At 45.1% G+C, this 20,579-nt stretch overlaps 2 protein-coding genes across 3 annotated transcripts in view; both read right to left on the bottom strand.

The window, feature by feature from the left end:
- erbin (erbb2 interacting protein) overlaps window positions 1–20,579 on the bottom strand; it is a 100,388-nt gene that overhangs the window by 78,621 nt on the left and 1,188 nt on the right. For both annotated transcript variants that reach the window (XM_036528834.1, XM_036528835.1), the window contains exon 2: window positions 1,362–1,437. The gene's annotated coding sequence lies outside the window, so the exon portion shown is untranslated. The remainder of the gene's footprint in view (window positions 1–1,361; window positions 1,438–20,579) is intronic.
- nln (neurolysin (metallopeptidase M3 family)) overlaps window positions 1–20,579 on the bottom strand; it is a 70,672-nt gene that overhangs the window by 33,904 nt on the left and 16,189 nt on the right. The window lies entirely within an intron of this gene.

The following is a 20,579-nucleotide window of genomic DNA, read 5'->3' on the forward strand; positions in this document are numbered from 1 at the left end:
TTCAAAAAGTACTTTACTCTGGGGGGGGGGAACGACACACAAAACCTGTGGATTACAAGCCCAGCTGCTTAACCAGTACACTCTGCTCTCTCCTGCAGGGTGGATACTCCTTTGTGCAGCACAATAGGGGGACATTCATGCTCTTGGGGTAGGCTCTGAGAGTTATGAAAAGCACAAGTCACAACAGACAAGATCCAATGGGAGCTCCCCCTGCCCTGTTGTCGTGGAAACCTCTGTCACCATTCCAAAAGATCCACTGATCAAACGGCGCTGAGGGAACAAGCCGCCACTATTCACTGAAAAAGGCTTTTACTCTCCTTTCATAAAAGGGCAGAATCATCACTGTAAATGCAATGGCAGGAGAACACAGGAAAGCCGGTGACAGCCGAAATGGAACAGGTACGCCAACACCGTGTCTGAGCAAACAGGGAAACAAGGACCCCAATTAAGGCCTCCAGCACCAGCCAATTACACGTAAAATATCAATTAGCTCCCCTCCGCTAATTGCTAAAGATGCAGCGTGGCAGGGGTCTAAAGGACTCGCGCGTTTGGGAGATCTTCTCTCTATGTAATGATGCGAGATGCGCCAGCCCACCGGAACACGGCGTGAGGCGTAGCGTTCTGAATTTGCAGATACGCTCCCTAAAGTGCAGAAGTGACTCATGCTCTCAAACAGGATTATCAAAAACGGCCTTGGCCCGGTACAGCCTTAACAGCCACCTGTCAAAACACATCAGCAGAAAATTACATCTTCAAAGCGCTGCCCACATTCATCCCCCTTATGTAACGATCCCACTCTGAATATAAAACAAGTGCAAATCAATTAGACTACTTTGCAACAACAATCTCACACCCCCCCCCCCTTTCTCAATGTCTACATTACAGCCTTAATATCTTAAAAGTGTGACTGGCTCTACCCTGCAGTTAAACTTCTGATGATTATAAGAAAGTACACTGCTACTAAAATAATTATTAAGATAATACAAGAAGCCACCCTCAGTTACTGCAAAGGAATGGTTGAAAGATTCACTCACAGTATAGCCTCACAACCTACAACCTTGAATTGTATAACTGCACTGCTATAAGCACAGAAAGGAACTGTCTCCGATCTAAATACCACCATGTGGTTTCTCATTTTCCCCAAACACATCAGAAATTCTGGTCACAGAATCCACTGCAGCGGGATCGCTTCAACGGTCATTTTCCGTTCATTATCACGAATGACGTTTCTGCATGAAGCGCGAAGCGTAGCCGGCACAGATCGCGAGCCACTTAGTAAATCCAATGGCCGATGGAATTTTCTGACTGACGTGACCTCCATGCTGAGAGGTCACAGAAAGGCCGAGGACGGCATCAAGTACCTTGTCATTTATGACCCGGGTTCCTGGATCCCAGTTCGGGGCAGAAGAGTGGTCCGACCACAACACAGGTGCTTATCTGAGGAAAGATAAAAGGAAAGATATTATTATTAGCAGTTCAGAGACTAACATGGATTCCTCTTCTCTATCAAACCATACCGGGAGCAGAAGGAATTCATGTCATCAGTTGATTAGACCGCATTATCAGTGGCACCTAACCTTTGTGTTGGCAAAAACAGTGACTGTTCCCCTCAGACAGCCCCCAAATGTACAGAGTACACAGAAACGTTTGCATCCAAACTAACAGTCACCAAAGCCAGGACTTGGGATAACATTTACTACGTCCTGCACCAAACACATCACCCATAATGATACATTAACGCTCCACTCACAATGTTTCATATTGGACGATGTGATTACTGGAAGGGTCACGCTTGGCCCTCCTCCATTTTTATTATATTCAACCTCACGACGGATTTTGCAACAAAAGTTTTCCAGCTGGCAAAAAGAATCAGGTTTGCCTCGTATAACAATGCCTGAATTCTCTTAATGAAGGAGAGGGGGAACTGGCCTAGACTGAAACTATTCATGCCATTGATATTTGTGGGAAGAACACCATGTGGCAATTTTGAGCCCACAGTGTAAGAGCATTATAATAGTGAGCCGACCAGTCACAGAAATGTAGCTGCCTGCGCTTTATCATCTCCCAAAAGCCAAACAGATTAGCCGTCTGCCATTCGGCATTTATGGATCTGCAATTGGCTGGAAGCTTTTCAGGAGTCTTATTCCCACTTCAGGTTCACGAGTGACGTGCCGAATGATTGAATTACGTGCTCGTTTTCCATGCGTTCGTTTGCGCGGCGGAATGATCGCCGCTCTCCGTACAGACGCACCTGGCCGTGCGGAGGACTCTGGCGGGTTTCCGCGAGGCCCTGGGAGCGGTCAAGCCTTAGCAAAGCATCAGCTAATGAGGGATTCACTGGCGCTCACGTGAACGCTATCAGAGGGCCAGGCTGATGCAGGAGACATGCTCGTACACACTGACAGAGCTGTGCTGCTGGTTTCTACAGCGTTTGCCAGAAAGACTGGAGAGAGAGGGGCCGCCTCTACGCGCTTCCGATTGCTGCGATGACTGAACGTGACATTTTCTGACAGGAAGCGGGGCCGGCCGTAGGTCTGTGCTCTCAGGGTCCAGTCACGCTTCAATAGCAAGCAAGTCACTGCCCCGGAGTTCCCTCGGTCAGGCCTCAGACCGACACGTCACCCCAAACCAGCGGAGTTCACCAGCGGAAATCCGTGCGCGAAAAGCTACGGGGGTCACGCGCCAAAAAAAAAAAAAAAAAAAATCACACAGCGTGCGCCGAGCAGCGTGCAACTCTGGGCCGGGTCCGCGGTCCCGTCCGGAGGACTACTGAAGGGGACAACAGGGCGGAGATCAGGAAGTGACGGAACAGACGTCACACTGGGCTGCTGGAGCAGACACGCAGACAGGAAAGGCTGCAGGACAACAGGAAGGGACAGTGCGGGACTCCTCACTGACTACGGCAGGATGCATTATATATAAAAAAAACACGGAAAAGCACTCACAAGCGTGGAGGGCAGGCAGCACCGGGTCAGCCACTCTCATCAGAACCAGACCACACTGCCAGTTTTACTCTCAGAGACCACAAACATTAAAATGACACACTCTGACCAGCCTGCCTCGTCCTGCATTTTAGCGTGCGTCTGCTTACTTTAACCTCAATCAAATACTGCGGCAGAAATATCAGGAGCAAACACGGGCGTATTTACTGAACGTCTGAACAGGACACTGAGAAACGTCCGAAAAGCAGGTGAGCAGAGACTACAGGATACAGGTGTTTGGAAGTGAAAGTGCGCGTCCTCCTTAAAGCGCGTCTAAAAATGTCTCGGAAGATGCTGCAACTGGGCCCTGCTGCCATTCCAAAACATTCTGGACCCATCAGCAGCAAGGGCCTTCATGCTGCCTTATCGGGAACATCGCCAATGTTCCAAAACCGCAAACCTTTGAGACCCCGACCTGTGGGTTTAATCGCATATTAACCGGAACTCCTGGGCTTCTGCTTAGCCAATAGCCACTGTCAAAATGTGCCGGTGTGTGCGCATGGGTGTTTGCCAAAGCAGACACCAATGCTCGAGCCAAGTCAAGGCAAACGCAATTGCAGAGACTGCGGTTTGGTTCAGCGCCGCCCACCGCCGACACACTGATAGACAAAGCACTGTTATCAGTGTAGTTCTCAATGACCTCCCTGCTTTTAACTTATCTAACCAATACCAAACAAATGCATCAGCTAAGCTAGGATTCACCGGCTTGCACAGGAAAAGGTGGAGACTAGAGAGAGCATGGGCAAGCAGAGCACAAAAATACCAGAGAAAAATATCATTAAAATACCAGATTCCTTTCCTGCCCACATGGTCGGCACTTATGTCAGTGCCTGCAGGGGGAAGGAAATCAGCCAAATGACCTGGATGGAACCCACCGCCCAGACAGCCGCGTGTGAAGCAAGCAAAGCACTCAAGTAAAAAAAAAAAAAAAAACACAGTTCACGATGCTAGTGGAAGCTTGCAGACCACAAACACGCAGCACGGTCAAGCAAAGGTCATGTCCACCTCCAGTTCCCACAGAATCAATGTTTCATATTGCAGGCATCTGAATACAGCAAAAGCAGTTCTACTGCACATGGCACAATGTAAGCAAATTTTAGGGTATTGCTGCTTAACGCTGACATAACACTTTATATCTCTGTTGCCACACTTTTCACAGTGGGTCAGACTGCCAGATAGGCGGCGAATTCAACAACGGCTGATTTAGAAGTCAAAATATTTCAGGGTAATTGATTGTTTTCGTTCTCAATCGGATTTGTTATGCGGCTGCGGTCCCAGTCAGATCCAGGGAGAACGAAAACAAATTAAGCTCCTCGAAAACGTTACAGCCCCACCGCGGCAGCCCACGTCTCGAATGAGCCCATGGAAAAACAAGGCTCTCCTCTCCTGCGTGAGAGAACGCTCTTCCCTGCGGGTCTGACGTCACTGGTTTCGACACGCAGCCTTGGAAAGCGCTCTGTAGGGTCACTGAACTCGGTGTAGTGGACAGTAACCTGATCTCAGGTCATGGTCCAAGGAAATTAAACAGACGTGGACAAAAAAAACAGGCTGGCTGCGTACGCAGGAGCAGGGCAACTGGCAGGGCAAGTGCAAACACGGCTTCATAAAAAGCAGTGTCCGTACATACAGAATAATGTTAGCATTAGCGTGTGGTCAACATTGTACAGTCGTGTGCTAAACGGCACACTGAAAATGGCTGTATCTGCCAAGGAGTGCACCTTTCTTGATAAGGAGGAGAAACACTGATGAAGCTTTTACTGTGTGGGTAAAAATCATGTTCAGTGTGTAAGCCACATCGACACATTGTCACATACCAACTCAGAGACATGCCGTGATAAGACTTTATACGGACCACACCTATCTTTGCATTTCCGACTCTTATGCCCAAAATGCAATTGGGTCTACGCAATAAACTTCAGTTTCACATATCCACTTTGAAACTGTCCACTTTTAAACTATATGGCAGGTGGGAACTACAGCGAACCTGCAAGCGGGGAGCCGGCGAAGGTCGAAACCCTCACGGCACGCGGAAGAAACAAGGAAGAGAAAAGACACGTCACTTCATGTGACAGAATCCTGTATTTAAGAGGACGCAGGCTGCATGAGGGAAGCCCTACAAAGTGACTTTCCACAGACAGGACAAGGAGCTGAGCAGAACACACCGGGACCGTCTTCCGCACAGCCGGATTCATTAAAGATGAGATTCCGGCGCGGGAGGGCAATTAGCGCCGCGCTCGGGCGCGTCCGTACAGCGGCGCGGCCCTACAGTGGGGAAGGGAGCGCGGCTCGGCTTCATTACAGAGCAGCGAGGCAGCGCGCCATTGGCCTGCATCACTGTCACTTATTAGTTTCTGCCCCAGTTCTTCTCTGGGCTTTTCTTTCCCTTTCATGTATTAAAGATTTACTGTCGCCGTGCACACAAGCAGCCATGGACGTGATAATGGGATTACTGTACTCACTCTCTCTGTGTTTCTCTCTCTCTCTCCCTCTCTCTCTCTCATCCCCCTCCCTGCCTCACGCTCTCCCTCTCTCCCTCTCCCTCTCATGCGTTCTGTTTGAAGTGAATTTGAGCCAAGCGGCACAGTTTGGCTGTCTGACCTGCATCCAGCCCCGGCGGTCTGAGCGCATTGGACATGAGGATGAGGCTGGCAGAGTCAGGCAGCCCAGAGCAAGGGCCCGTCCAGACCGCTGCTGGAATAAACCTTTTCCTCTTGCAATCCGAGACTGTGACTTTACCGCACAGCCACGCATTCTCCGTACAAAACCGGCTTAGGTTTCGCATGCAGGGAAAATTCAGCCCTTCCACTTCCACCGCCAACCTCACACCGTCGGTTCTTTGAGCCCGGTATCTGAATCGCTCACCTTCACTCGTGAATTAATTCCTAACGTGTAACTGGCATAATCAAAAAGTGCTGTAAGCCAGCATCAGAACACCATGCAACCGGCACATACAGGCACACACAAGTATTTCCTATATGTATAGCAAGGGAAAGAGGTCATTGTTCCTGGGAAAGATGTCCCTCTTCTCCGTGCTCCTGGCTCTTTTCGGCTTCCTGTGCAGGTAATTAGGAGTAAGAGGGATCAGGTTCTGTGGATGCACCAGACAATCACGGAACAGAGAGGGGAGACAGATGTTCCGTTAAGTGGGACACAAAGGCAGGCAAATCATTAGAGGGGAAAACAAAATGAGCAGATGCGAGCTTCCTCTGAAGGACGCAGACACCGAACGATGTGCAAACCCGAATTTAAAAAGCAATCCTTGGTCATATTACGGAGCACAGCATTTCCTCCAAAAATGCATTGCTCTTTCTTTTCCATGCTTAATCTTGGTGACCCTTTAAAGCTTCTGCAACCTGAGAGCGCAGAAGTTGCCCATAAATAGGAAATGAATTTTGTGGAATCTTTATTTTTATTTTATTCATTTTTACACAGACCTTTTTCAGTCTACTACACAAAGACCAAAGTCAATTACTGATGATTTCACAATCGTTACAGATCAACAACTAACGCATTTCCATGGCACAAGGTAAAAATGTCAGGAGAATATTTGTTTTTTTGCATGCATAATTCATGGGACTACTGGCATCAGTTGTTACTAAAATTATTGGACATGAGATGAGATTGCCGAACTACAGAAATCATCGTAATAGGCATCAGTCATTCTCACTCATTTTAAAATCAGTGCTTTTATTCCTTCCAGATGTTCTGCACTCACTTTGTCTATGTTGTCGCCTCCTTCAATATATATTTTGGCTCCAGGAGAATGTATTAAACTCAAGCACGAACATAATGTAGAGAATACAGCAGGTTAACCGCACAGCATATCAGCCACAGACTGGGACCACAGCTCGCACTGAGCCACTAAAATCATCTCTGATAATACATTGCCTAAGCTGTTAATGGCTACCCACGTCGGAATCCAGTACAGCTACCCTGATAGGGGCCACTTTGCGCTCAAGACAAACATCGCTCCCCAGGGTGAACTCTTCACCTCGAAGGGGCCGGCCCGCACCCGGAAACACACTTCCCTCTCCCGAGGTCACGGGATCGCACGGGACGATCACAAAGCGCTACGTCAGCTGAACGCGCTGCTCTCTATTCTCACAGCGGCGATTCCTTTAAAGAAAAAAGAAAAAAGGGAAAAAAAAAAAACAGGAGCGGCCTTGACAGCCGCCTCTCTTCACACACCATTAACTTTCTCATCCTCGCATACAAAGCCGGTGTCATGTTCCGCCGCTGCGGCCAAGGAGTCTCTCAACCCCTTACTTTTATACTGCCACTCAACAGAACACAGTGGAACGGCAATCCCATCAGCCAAGCCATTTATTTTTCATCAGCCAGGACACCGAAAAAAAACAATGTGGCCTTGATAACAAGGGACGGTTTCACACTTTCCTACTACATTATTTCAGTACACAGGCATATATCTAAAGGGTTATAGGGTTAAATATGTTCCACCTTGCACCAATAAGGCTGTTAATAAGCACTTTATCAAATGTGCACTATCCAGACAAATGTATGGTAGTTTGGTTTGATATGCCTACAACTATGAACAGAGGTTATAAGTTCAAAGTTTGGATGGCTCACTGCTATTAGAGATAAACAAGACAGTTTATTACTGGTCAATTAAAAATGCAGTTTACTCAACAATGAAAAGACACTGCAGTTGTGGCAAAACAGACACCAGCCCATGGCAGTCAGTCATGCCAGAAAGCTGTGTATAACCTGTACTCCAGGCTGGCTAACACCCAAATGCAAATCATCATATTCTATATACTAGAACTGGTGAATAGGATTTATGAATTCCCCTACACAAATAACTACAGTTTCCCTATCTTAATGTTGCAGGTCTCCATACAGCTAATATTAGAAGGCACAGCACATGCCGCACAAGATATCGTTTCCCTCTCTGCATTTCAACAGGATAAATGTGTGATGCCTCAAGTACGCCGGCTGACAGAGAGATCCGATAAATGTAACTGCCAGACTGCTCTCTAAGTTTTAATTTTGTGGGTTTTTTATAATTAGGACAGAACATGTAGTAATCAGGATAATCAGTTTTGTTAAAGGACATTAGAATACTACAGTCACATGCCAAGTTATAAAACTGTTAACAAAAACAAAAGATTGCTGGATACGTGACAATTCTAAAAATAAACCCATAACTCCATCTGGATCCAAGGCATTTATTTCACAGAACCATAGATTTAGGCCTATTAGAGTAAACACATATGCAAAACATTAACATACGAGCAGTCATTCCTGACACCATTTTCTTCATCACCAATATTTACATCTGTCCCCTCCTTATACCAATAAATCAACTGTTCACGATAAGCTTTGTTGCAATATAAAAGATATACTGGAAGATAAGCTGCAGGAGATCACATTCAGGCACAGTCATACTGTCAGTCCACAGAATTTCAAAAACCGAGAACAAGCACGCCACAGGCATACAGAAATGTGGTAGGAGGAAAAGCAATGTGCAAAGGGCAACTTATTTCTGCACTATAAGCACTGGGCCGCACTGAGGCTAGGAGCCTGGGGCATCACAGCCAGTGCCTTACAACGGAGGGCATTCTTTCACAACTTTATTAATGCAAGGGGGGGGGAGTGCATTTTTGAAATTCAAATTTGACATACAGTACAGAACATTTGGTTCCCTTTCATGTGCACGCCTCACAACAGAACGCGTACAGCTTTTAGTTTGTAGCTGTATCTAAAAACGCTCAACCGCTGGAGTCTTGCACCAATCATGCAGCCTGTGGTAAATAATGAGAACGTAACAACAGCTCCCCTGTCTAACTGCAGAGCCTCTGCGTCGGTAGATTAAGCTTCCTACATGGATTTCTATACTGACGAAAACAAGAGCTATGCTGTTAGCGTGTCGCTAGCCGCAGCTCCCTCTGTGATGGCAGGAGGCCAGAGAGGCGTGAGAAGGTTCTCCTCTCAGCGGGACGGATCGTCAGCGCTAACGTAGCTGAGGCTGCTGGAAGGGAAACCACGCCGCAGCCCTCCTGCCTCCCACCCACGGTCTCCGTTTTGTGCTGACGCCGCGAGTCCAGGAAAAGGCTCTCGGAAATAAACTGCGGCTTTCAGAACGACGGTGGCATCAACCTCCCGCTGGCGCTGAACGCAAGCCCGGCATTAAGGCGTTTAACCAATTCCAAAAATAAAAAAAAAAAAAAATTGCGTCCCCGTTGAACGAAAAACAGCAGGGCCGCGCAAGGCAACAGAGATCCGCCAAGTTCCTCCGCAGACGGATTCGTGGAAGGGATGCTGGACGGGGCCGATGCTGGATGTGCGGACTGAACTGACCCTGTCAATGGGGCTGAAACAGCTGGCAGGAGTCACGAGGAAACAACCACTTTACTGTTGCAGCCAGAGATGCTGAAACACTGGTAGTCCTGACTACGCAGATCTAAACCACTGAGACGACGAACGGGGCACAGCGTCATTCTGAGGCGCTCCAGAATCACTGCAATAAAACGGGCTCGCACAAGCCAAAGAATGTGGACACAGTCTGAGAAACCCTCCCTCGTTCGCTGCCAGCAGCTGAGAACAGCTCCAGTTGCAATTAAGATACGGCCTTTTTAAAATGCCCTGCTTCCGTATGTACATGAATTAGAGGAGTTATGCGTCCTTCCAGTTGTGTTAACAGGCAGAGGACATTTTATAGACAAATTAAAAAGTGGCATCGTGTTTTTCACAAGCTGTCATCGCATAACTCTGACTGTTCTCATGCAGTACAGTGAAGGAAGACATGCATGGTATCCTCGAGCGATGTTAGCCTGACCCTTCTACTCAACCTAGTCTTACCACTGCAACTGGGTCACTGGGCATTATCCATTCAACGTTTAGCAGAAAAATGTCAATAATAAACAGGAACATAATGTGACAAGTTGAGCGGAATTGAGCACAACCTCATGTCAACTTCCTAAATTCTTGGGTAAATTCTCATGAAGGTCATCCTCAGAAACTGTTTCTTCCCTCCAATGTTCGACTAGCACACTACCTGAGGTGCAGTGCAGCATTGAGGATCTTCTTTTTGAACAAGGGGAAATTCCTATAACTGCACTCCACAAATGCTTGCCTGTCAACATCTCCACAGGAAAACTGCAGAAAATTCAATATCTCACCAATATATTTATGATCACTTTCTTTTAAAAGGTTGTTGATATGAAAAACCATGGAACCACACAAACACACAGGGATTCAAACCACTGAAAGCGCACAGCAATGGTTTTGCAGATTTTATCACCTTTTTAATCAGCTGTCTTTCATCCACGTCCAGTCTCCAGTCTCCATCCAGTATTTATATCGATGAATAATTTCTGAAGACTCAAGTACAGTATAGCATTTCAAGCAGAATGACATTTAGCAGAAAAGCCTCTCATGGGTTAACATTGCACACAATGCCGTTACCCAAACTCACTTAACAACTGAAGCAGAAACACAGTCCCTGCTCCAGACAAGCAGTCATACTGGGTAATATCAGCGCACACAATTAAAACCCATCGTCAACAGAGGCACATGTAGCAGCTCGAAAGATCCGGGTTCGCCGCCTCAGGCGCCGCTCCGCTCAGCCGTTCTCGGTGTCAAACGCAGCTGTGTTTTACCTCAAAGTGCCTCCTGAGCTGCCACATAAACATGCTTCGTTTCACCGGGTATCCTCAGAAGGGGTTCAGCCGACAGACTCCCTCCCATTAACGCCCTTAGGAGCCAAAGCAGCCGCGGCCCTGGCTCTGCCGGAACAGAAGAGGACCCTTCTGCACCACTCAAAAGGTTTACGACTATATTTAACCAGTGAGCGGGCTATATTTACAGCGGCCGACTGCGGGACCCGGTTCCGCTGAATGTCGGGTTCATCTTTCAGTCATCAGCTCAGCTGTAGGGCATCCAGGTCTCTCCGCTCAAGGAACCGCACGCGGTCTAAAAGGTTACACGAACGGCGCTTCGTAGCTTGTCAAAAGCCCTGGCTGAGAAACGAGCCCCGCTCGGCCGTTTGATTCGACTCGAAAAAACACACGACAAACAGGTATCGGGTTATTCTAAATACAGATCACTTCAAACCACACTAGCGGTCTTGCTTCCTGTTCATGCAAAGAAACTTGCTTTGCATCAGAAAAAGAATTCTCTCCTTCAAAACCACAGGAAGAACAGCTGGTGCGCTCTTGCTCTTTACCTGTTAGAGATTTTTAGATTTGGCCTGCTCCGCCGTGCCGTAAGGCTCGCTCCTTCTGGTTCAAAACAGACCTACAGCACAAGCCCGAGTAGCGTTCACGTAATGAACTCGGCCTTTCTGACAGCATTTTTCCACCGCCAATCAAACTGTCAAGGGTGGGTTTTACTTCTGTTTCACGTTTCCAGTGCAATTAAATGCTGAGAATAATAAATAGGTTCAAGTCGAAGTTGATGCCATGAGGCGGTGACTGGCGTTTAAACATAAAACACCAGTCTTCACGACCAAACTGTTTCGCATCTGAGGAAGTAATAGAGAACAGGAGGAAAATTTCACGTCTACTTCACTCAGCGCTGAAAATGTTGCAAGTATTGCATGGAATGCGATCAAGAGCAGAGAAATGTAGCACCGCCTGGGAAACAGCGCGAGGAGCTGATGGCTGGAACTGAAGCTTCAGAAGTCATGTTTGTGACGTTACAGTGTGGAAGGTGATGCTGCTTGTAGTTCACGGAATATGTTCTTGGAGAAAAAAAAGCTCTAAGTATGCATGACCTGCACTAGTTAATTATGGGCAAGCATCTGAGAGAGGTCCTTTACCTTTGTAATCAAGTAATGTCGCCATGTTGTTTTTGAATTTTTTTTTTTTGTCAGGTTCCCACAAAGCACGAAACCGGAGAAGCAGGTGAACCCTGAAACGGAGGGTGCGACTGCGATGTGCAAAGGAAGCGATAAGAACAGAAGAATGTAAAAGCCGTCACCGTGGCAGCATGAGGAAAGTATCGTCTTTCTTCATTTCACACGTCTGCTGGATACACAGCTGAAGAGCACCAAAACCAGGTCAGGTCTCGTGTGAAACAATGCTGAAGGCTGCCACACAATGCAACCCTTCGCAACAATAAGAATGTGGGATGAACCTGATAATGCTGAAAGAAATGAGATACACGGCGTGTCAATGGTCCTGAGAGAGAGAAGAGCAGGTGGACCTCTTCAATCCGGAGCAGTGACACCGCTGATCTCTTGTCCCTCGCCTCTGAACAGGATGTGGAGCAGTGGGTTAACACTCCCTTTCGGGATCCACCTTTACACAGCTGGGCATGCGTTAGCGAGGAGTCCAACCGGCGTAGCAGAGTTTATGTAACGCACCCCAGACAGGTTTGAGGAGAACCTCCAGATGAAAAGGACGTACGCAGAAAACAAACACAGCAGACCCAGTTCAGCTCGCTCCGCTGTCAGAAGGTTTATATTTTCACTTTGGCCGAACGCAGCATTTTCAGGCTTACTGAACTGGATCATATCCACTGTGACAACTGAATAAATCATTATCATTAGCGCAGCTTCCCCCTTCGGTTCTCCTGGCCCCGCCGACCAAGCAGAGCTCTCACCTGGCTTCAGATCCCGCTTTCCGAAAACAAAGGGGTTTTTCTCATTTGCCCTCCTTCCGCCTCAAATCGACCGGTCAAAAAACGCATTCTTCTTAAGATGATTGTTCAGGATTAATTGGCGTTACAGAACAAGTCGTTCCAGGGCAGAAGAGGCTGACATGTTCGTTCCTTTCCCTGAGGCGGGGAGTACCAACCAAACCCTTAGAAGCCCTAGGTGACTGAGGAATGATTTGTTTTACTTTAATCTTCACAATCCAAAGGAAGTAAACACATCTAAGTCACATATCTGCCACACTTCAAAACCAGCAAGCATACTGTTACTGATGGTAACAGTACAAAAGGCAAACTTTCCATTTGACCAAATCATTAGCCATTTGCTTTACTCTTTATGTTTAAGCATCTAAAAGACTTGCAGATTTACAGTTGCTTTGACTGATTTTTATAACATCTCATGGCTGCTTCCCTTCATTTGAATGGCAAAAGCTGAAAGCACTGTCTTTACTTAGCTATACACAGAAGCTACGAGTTATACCCGACGCTCACCCTCCAACTGGCCCAGCGTTACAGGGTCTTTGCTGACAGCTGACCATGAATCAACAGCTTCTGCACTACATTCATTCAGGATCGATAGCAACTCGAAGCAGAGGCCAGGCGGATCTTCTGGGCCAGCCGTTTGCTTGGCTGTAGCAGGTCTTATCTGTACGCATTTTGGCCCCACGCTATCAAAACCGGATCTGGCAGGCGATTGAGAAAAGTGTGATTAAAAACTGCAGTCATTCATGTTCATCCAGTCATAACATTGCAACAGACACACAAAAAGACGCACATCAAGTGTGACATTGGAATAACTGAAAAACAATCAGGGGACTACTCAAACAAAAGCTCAATCATTCCCTTAATTCCCCAAACATTTTTTTCACGCACACAATTGCATTTCAGACCAAAATCAACTTGGCACGCAGTGCCTCGGAGATCTCGAACAGTCTTCTTCTGGGAATCGTTTCGCGAGCACAGTACTTTTACCATCATTCCGGCAAGAGGGTTCTTTTGTTTCTATCATTTAATGGAAACATTCCATAGCACTTACATACACTTTATGTGCAAGTCTTTGGGGTAATGTATCTGCAGGTCCAGTCTAAATATTTCCTCTGCAATGGAACAGACCTTTGTTAAAAAAAGGAGGGGGGACGCGGTGATAGGAAAATGCAATAAATCACGGCAGTCTTGTCCAGTTCAGCCCGAGTGAAGGGTCTTAACTACTACCTACTGTACTTCACTTTCCATTGCTGGAGATCTCCTTTCCTTGCTAAACACACAATGCATACTGTCAGAGCTGCCTATCAGGGAATGTTACTGCTTTTGTACCGATACAGTACTATGGCAAGGGGAGACAGTGACTGTAACACTAACCATAGTGTTGTTATGTATCAGGAAGTTATGAGGAAAAAACACTGGCTTCTCAAGGGATGTTTTGCAGGAAATATGGTCTGAGAAGTAATCTGAGATGACAAATATTAACAAATCCATTTTATTAAAATCAAGATGACTCCTTCCCCTTGGTCGTACCCTGCTAATACCGGGTGTGTTGTATGTGCTAAGCCTGCGTGCAGCACACATTTCACACTTTGTTTTTCCAATGCTTACTGCATCAATACGCTCAATTTTTCAACTTTCTCATTTCAAAATGGAGTTGATCCTATTACAAACTAGGATCATATCTGGCAGTCTGTCAAACAACAAACACTCTGCCATCTATTAGAGGGCTCTTGAACAGCTATTCCCATTAGAATCACAGAGGTTGCTTAAGGATGCCAGTCTGACACGAGAGTCAATATTTGAGCAAACCATCATTTTTAAAGCCTGTGCTTTATGGATTTTAACAGTACAGTGTTTACATTGTGCAGGTTAAATTCAGGTGAATAACGCTAAAAAATGCAGCATTTCAACACAACAATCTGATAACAACGATGCGCTCCGGCAAAAGGCAATATGGTTTGACCAGGCAGAGGTGTTCTTTCTGCAGAAATAAACACTAGCATTCACCTGAAGAAGGCCAATGCACGGGTCAAAGCAAAACATCAAGCCTGTGACAGTTTAAGGATTGTTCTCCTACTGCTAAATCTCAGACAGTGCTTCATAGCACGCTACCTGTCAAATCCAAAGCAAAACATGCACATCAGCACACACCCAATGTCCCCATGCACAGGCAAACATTCCCATGTGTCCTGCAAAAAATGTGTCAGATGGCTGGCTCGAGACAGATGTTGCCACGCAACACTCTTACATAATACTAAACCATTCAACGGCAGGCTAAAAATTTTAAGGAATATTTTTCAGCCTAACACACATGTTCTTCAAATGTGTTTGTGTAACTGGTACACTTTATGTTACTCTTATGAAAGATTTCAATGAGTATGAAATACGCCCAAACTTCAGCCACCTTCAGTGAATTACACTCATCCGGCATGACTTGCTCTTGGGGGCAGTGCTAAAACCAAAATGCAATCGTGCATCTACATAAGCAATACCATCGATCATTTTACACTAAACAGGCAGGCTTACGGTGAGTTCTGTTCGTCTTTATCTTAGCTCCTAAATACTAACGTTACCACTGTAAGAAGCAGAAAATGACACTTTTCCATTGTGATCGAATTCAACATAAGTAGTACAGCGTTTTAATGCAAAACACAAATTAAAAAATGCACAATTTATGTAACAAAAATCCATGAAAAAAAACTAAAAGAAAATTGCAACAATGTTAAGGCAAGCATTTGTGTAACTGCCAAATATTTTAATCCCCAAAATCCACATGACAAGAATAATATCTGGCAGTGAAATCCTGGTGCATTTGCTGAGCCGTCTCCAAGGGAAGCTCTGCTCGGGCCAGCTGTGCAGCTGAGTAGCTCATTAAAACTTCCATACAAGCTCATCTTCCCATCCATCTCTGCCTCCTTTTACACGCATTCCACAGCCGGCAGCGCTCTCGCGCAAAATTACATAAATGCAGGCCTCCATACTTTCATAAAAACAGCTCTTTCTCAAGGTTAGGTGCTCTGCGTTTGGAGAACTGACAGCTTCTGGAAGAAGCCAGCGGAGGCTTAATACAGGCGGAAGATCGGCTGATTGGAACAAGGACGAATCACCTGATGACTAAAGCGAACCAGTGTTACGGTTTGAAACTGCACAGGCATCGTTCAAGGCTTTGTGCTGAAGCGGAGATGAAAACTCCGTCGGGTGTTGATCGCTGCAGCTGAGAAGAAAATGCCCACGCTGCCAATGTGCCCTCCCTGCCAATACATTCCCTCATGTGTGTCATGGTTATACAAACAAAAGGGGCAGATGGAGGGAAAAGAGACGGTTGGGAAATGTGTGCTGTGTTTGTGGTGCCAACAGGTTTCAGCTGTAGGTTTCTACGGGTATGCCCGCTTTTTTTTTTATTTTATGTCATGTTGGTTGACTGACCTGCATGACCTGCAGACTGCCTGCAATCCTCTGGATCAGAAAGGTGTCATGAAATGCATACTACTGGCTAAGAAAACCTAGGAGATGAATGATAAACAGATAAAGCGGAGCTCTGTGTCTTTAGAAATACGTCACTTCCTTTGTGTGGAAGGTAACGTCAAACAAAACCACTGAAATGAAGTACCCAATCATCTGTTATGAATGCTTTTCTAAGACCGGTTCCATAAGAAGCAGTGAACAATACTGATCACGAAGGCTGCAATACTGAAGAGCACAAGAGACAGCAGACTAACTTAAGGATAGGTTTCTCAAGCAAAGCTACAACTAACTACGAATAAACTAAACTGAAATACCTTTCATAAGGCCTAACTAGCAAACAAATATATCTTGTTTTAACTCTTCATCTGAATCACATTAGGCATTTGTCATTTGCTAACCACATAGCTACAATTAAGCTTTATGTGCTAGTTAAGCACAGCAAGTTGTCACTGCCATTTGGCAAATGCGAGTACATCCAAATCACTACTCTCACATAAGAGGAAATATAAGATGACGTAACTGCTACAGCAAATGCGTAATATTACAAAACACGTTTTCACTCACCACTACCAAAGAATGGGCAGTAGGCTAAACTAACAAACTAAGTCTCGCTTAGAAAGGGAAAAAAAAAAAAAAAAAGTTGTTCGTTTTGTTTTCTGAATCGTCAGAGCTTTACGCAAGAAGCTGCAAGCGCCTTTTCACCATGACCTAAAAATGCAGTTAATTCAATGTGGATGCGCTGACTGGCCAAAGCATCAAACCACTGAACTGCTGGAACGTAGCTATTGACTCAATGCTGAGCTGAGACAGACGCATTTGACATTATAAAGGTCCTCTTTATGAACTGCAGTCAGTGGGCTTTACCCACCATTTCACGAGGGAATTAAAGTTCGTGAGAAGAGGAAAGTTTGAGAACGCATTCACAGACACGCAGCAGGCGTCATTTCTAATTGATTTATACACGAGGGTAAAACAAGGAGAAAATATAGTCTGCAACTAAACTTGTGTGTAAAAGAATTGCCAACACTGGCCTTTACATTGAAATAAGTTAAGCATGCAGCCTTACAAATACAATCATACTAAGCATGAATTGGGCTGCCTACACAAACCTACGACTGGCAACATGTATGTAATTGATGAATGATGAGACATTAATTAGTAAACTGCCATCAAAGAGGCCAATTAAGATGTTTGATTGGCAAAGTACACAACAGAGAGCAACACTCCAGTCAGTAAATTGAAAAGATTGCTCCAGTTTTGAGCTACAAACCCTTAAGTCTCTGCTAATTGAAAACTCATGACAACTGAATCAAGGCTAATTCTTATTTAATAAGCCTGAGAGCTGCCTGTATTTTCCATCAGTACGTTAAATACTTCATGGGAGAGAACTACATCTGCTTCAAAGTGAAGTTAAAGGACACCAACAGAGTTAACCCATGTACTGATCAGATATCATGGTAAAAATGCACACCCTGCCACAGGATTCCATTTTATATCGTTAAGGCATTTAAATCAACTTCGGCGTTACAAGGCCAGTTCAAAGGAAGCCGTTTTCACAAGGTGGGATGGGTCACAGTCCTGGAGGCGTTCACTAGATTACCACATCGATAGATCAGCACTGGATGGCCCGTCGGCTAATCTGTTCAACAAGGCCAAATAAACCATGCAGCATTTCAACTCAAACAATCCCCTGCGCTGAATATATTATTGATGTATCAAACAACCTCTACGTCTCCAATTTCACAAAATTGTGTTTTATGTTGAGATAATGTAGAAAATAAGTGGAATGGCACTCACGAGTAGAGTGCATACCTTTTCCACCTCTACGGTTGTCATAGCAGGCTTAGTCATCTACAGCAGGGGTTCTCACACTCGGCCCTGGGTAATTTTTGCATATTCACATCCCAGAACATTTGAACAGTTGGATGAACTAACATTTTGCTTTTCTGTGTTGTACAATATGTCAAATGATTCCTTCAGTGAAGTTACATTTTTTAACTGATGAAATTATAGACTGATAGATGAAATGATGACTATGTGGACACCTGACCACTGAAACTAAACCACTTGTAAATCAATTACGAAGGATCTTAAACATGTTTTGAACACTTTTAACCAATCGAGAGATTTGGCTGTATCAAAAAACAAACAAAAAAAACTGCATACATATGGGGTCCCCTGGAATGACTAAGAGCCCATAATCTATTCAAGACAATCATTTCAACAAGTCTGAACCAAATCAGTTCTTGTTCAGCTACCCTGTTTCCAGAGACTCACAGACTAGCACTCATGTAATCACACCACCTCCACTCCACATGCAAGTGCAAAGTAATTACACTGAAAAATAAAGGATATTTATAAGTGAAGATGGCTTTATGCATATATCGCCTGTGTTCCGAGACTATCGGGTTATCAGGCATATTACAGCTGCTGGGATTTTTCATCCCTTGTATATCCCAACCTTACAAACACAGCTTTGGAGCGAGAATATTCTGTACACAGGCAGTGATTCTGGATGTCCACCCAACAACTGACATTAGGCTACAGTACAGGAGAGCTAACAGTGTAGCACCTGCTGGAAAGAAGTGGACTGCTCATATGTTCACATCAACAGTCCAAGCCTTTTTCCGATGCAGTCTATGCACACATCTGAAAAAAGTGCCTTTGTCTCTAGATGGGTGTTGTACCCAAACAGCCTTGAGATTTACCACATTCTTAGGTCAAGGTTATAGCCTCAAGGCTCTGACCTCTTGGGAGTTCTTCAAAAGACACTCCAGGTGAACTCAAGCATGTGGGACTACTTGTAAACTACTGTTGGAACATTACTGTTCAAGCTCTCGTGCTGACTGAATACAAACATTTATGGTGTTTACTTCTGAAAGACTGATTAAAATGTTTGTGTTACACATGCCAACACTGTGTTTGCTTAGAAGGCCATGTTTACACTTGTGCTCTTAGACCGCTAACTTCACGAACAGGTGTAGTTTTGCTTGTCCATGTTCCAACGTGATCAGTTAATGTCCTAAGTAATGGGTATAATGTCCTACGTTAATGTCCTAAGCGAGGGTATAAATCAGGATACTATAAAAATATTGTAACATCATCTGAGATTAAATGTTACCAACGGCGTGGGAGAAACAATGTTTACTATGTACACTCCTACGTAATCCTTAAACAGTAGGGTGGCTGTTATGTTTTCAACAACATCGCATAACATGAATGGTTTGTATTCAAAGCAGCTTATGACTGAACGTGGCTGCTGACAGAAAAACGACGCATAAGGTCAAGGCGCAAGGAGGGCAGGCGAGTATATTTGCTTTGGGCAAACCACAGCAACAAGATGAATGCCTTCATAGCATCGTTAACGTCTCCTATGTTTTTCTTCTCGGTCCAATACTACAGTTCGGCTAGAGCCTCTATGAAATAACTGTGTCCCATGTCGCACTATGTCTTGGGAATTCAAGTCTCCCATTTTCTGTCAATTTTCTTGCTGTTCATTCAGCAGCCTATAATGTATTCTGGAGCAGAACGAGTGCGAGATTACCCATACCGAATGGTGTCCTACGAAGTGCCTCTAATCCCTGTGAACAAATCTGATCCGATTAGCTAGGTTTATCACCTGCCCGAGCGATTTACTGTGAACCCTGATCCCACACCAAAAGTAACCAATTATTTTAATGAAATACACGGCAGTTATACACAGAGGAACCGAGTGTAAATTGTACAGGACATCTCGTAATCTATTCACCAACACCGCAGTCGATCGACATTACGATTAGGCTACAGAATTTTACGACAGCCTGTTTTGATTATTTTAATGATTATTCTAGCCATCGCTGAGAACACTTCTCGGGCTAAGGTCATCTAGCTACCTGTGTCGTTCATGACACTTCTTTTCTGCTCCGGTATCACCGGTGCAGTTTCGGATTGAACGAATTCATCTCCTCTTGCGCACTCGAGTCACTCACAAGATTAAAGGAGAATGCCTTCCACCGTTACGAGATCAAAGCAGAGATCTGTTAAAGATACTGTTTAATCGTATTAAGATATCTGGCACGGGAAAAACAAAGAGAAATTGAAACAAACGCATAGCGGTTTCCGATTACCGAGACTTTCATACCCAGAAAGCAAGTGTTCTGCGCTGAATCTGATCAACAATGGAAATTGTGTCCATCGCATCGCTCGCACTAACAAGCTTGCTGGCCAATTTCCGCATTTCTGTCCTTAGAGCAATATGGACTTTGTTTGGTAAAAGCTAGCCAGTCAAAAGCTAGCTAGCTGAACATTAGAAAACCATGTCGCAGTACTGCTCATAATTAGCTACCAAGTCATGTTAAGCATCTTATTATTCTACATATGCTGAATTTCTCGTTGAAGAGGAAAATTAATTCGACACTAGTGAAGTAACGTTACACATTTAACCTTTCCCTTGAATGAATCCCTGTTGGTACAGATGAAGAATTGTAAGTCTGGACCATTATGAAATACTCGTCTAATTATCTTATAAGGTAGTCAGTTGTAGTTTCGCTGCCA

This window comes from Megalops cyprinoides, chromosome 5 (genome assembly GCF_013368585.1).
Source record: "Megalops cyprinoides isolate fMegCyp1 chromosome 5, fMegCyp1.pri, whole genome shotgun sequence".
Taxonomy (NCBI): domain Eukaryota; kingdom Metazoa; phylum Chordata; class Actinopteri; order Elopiformes; family Megalopidae; genus Megalops; species Megalops cyprinoides.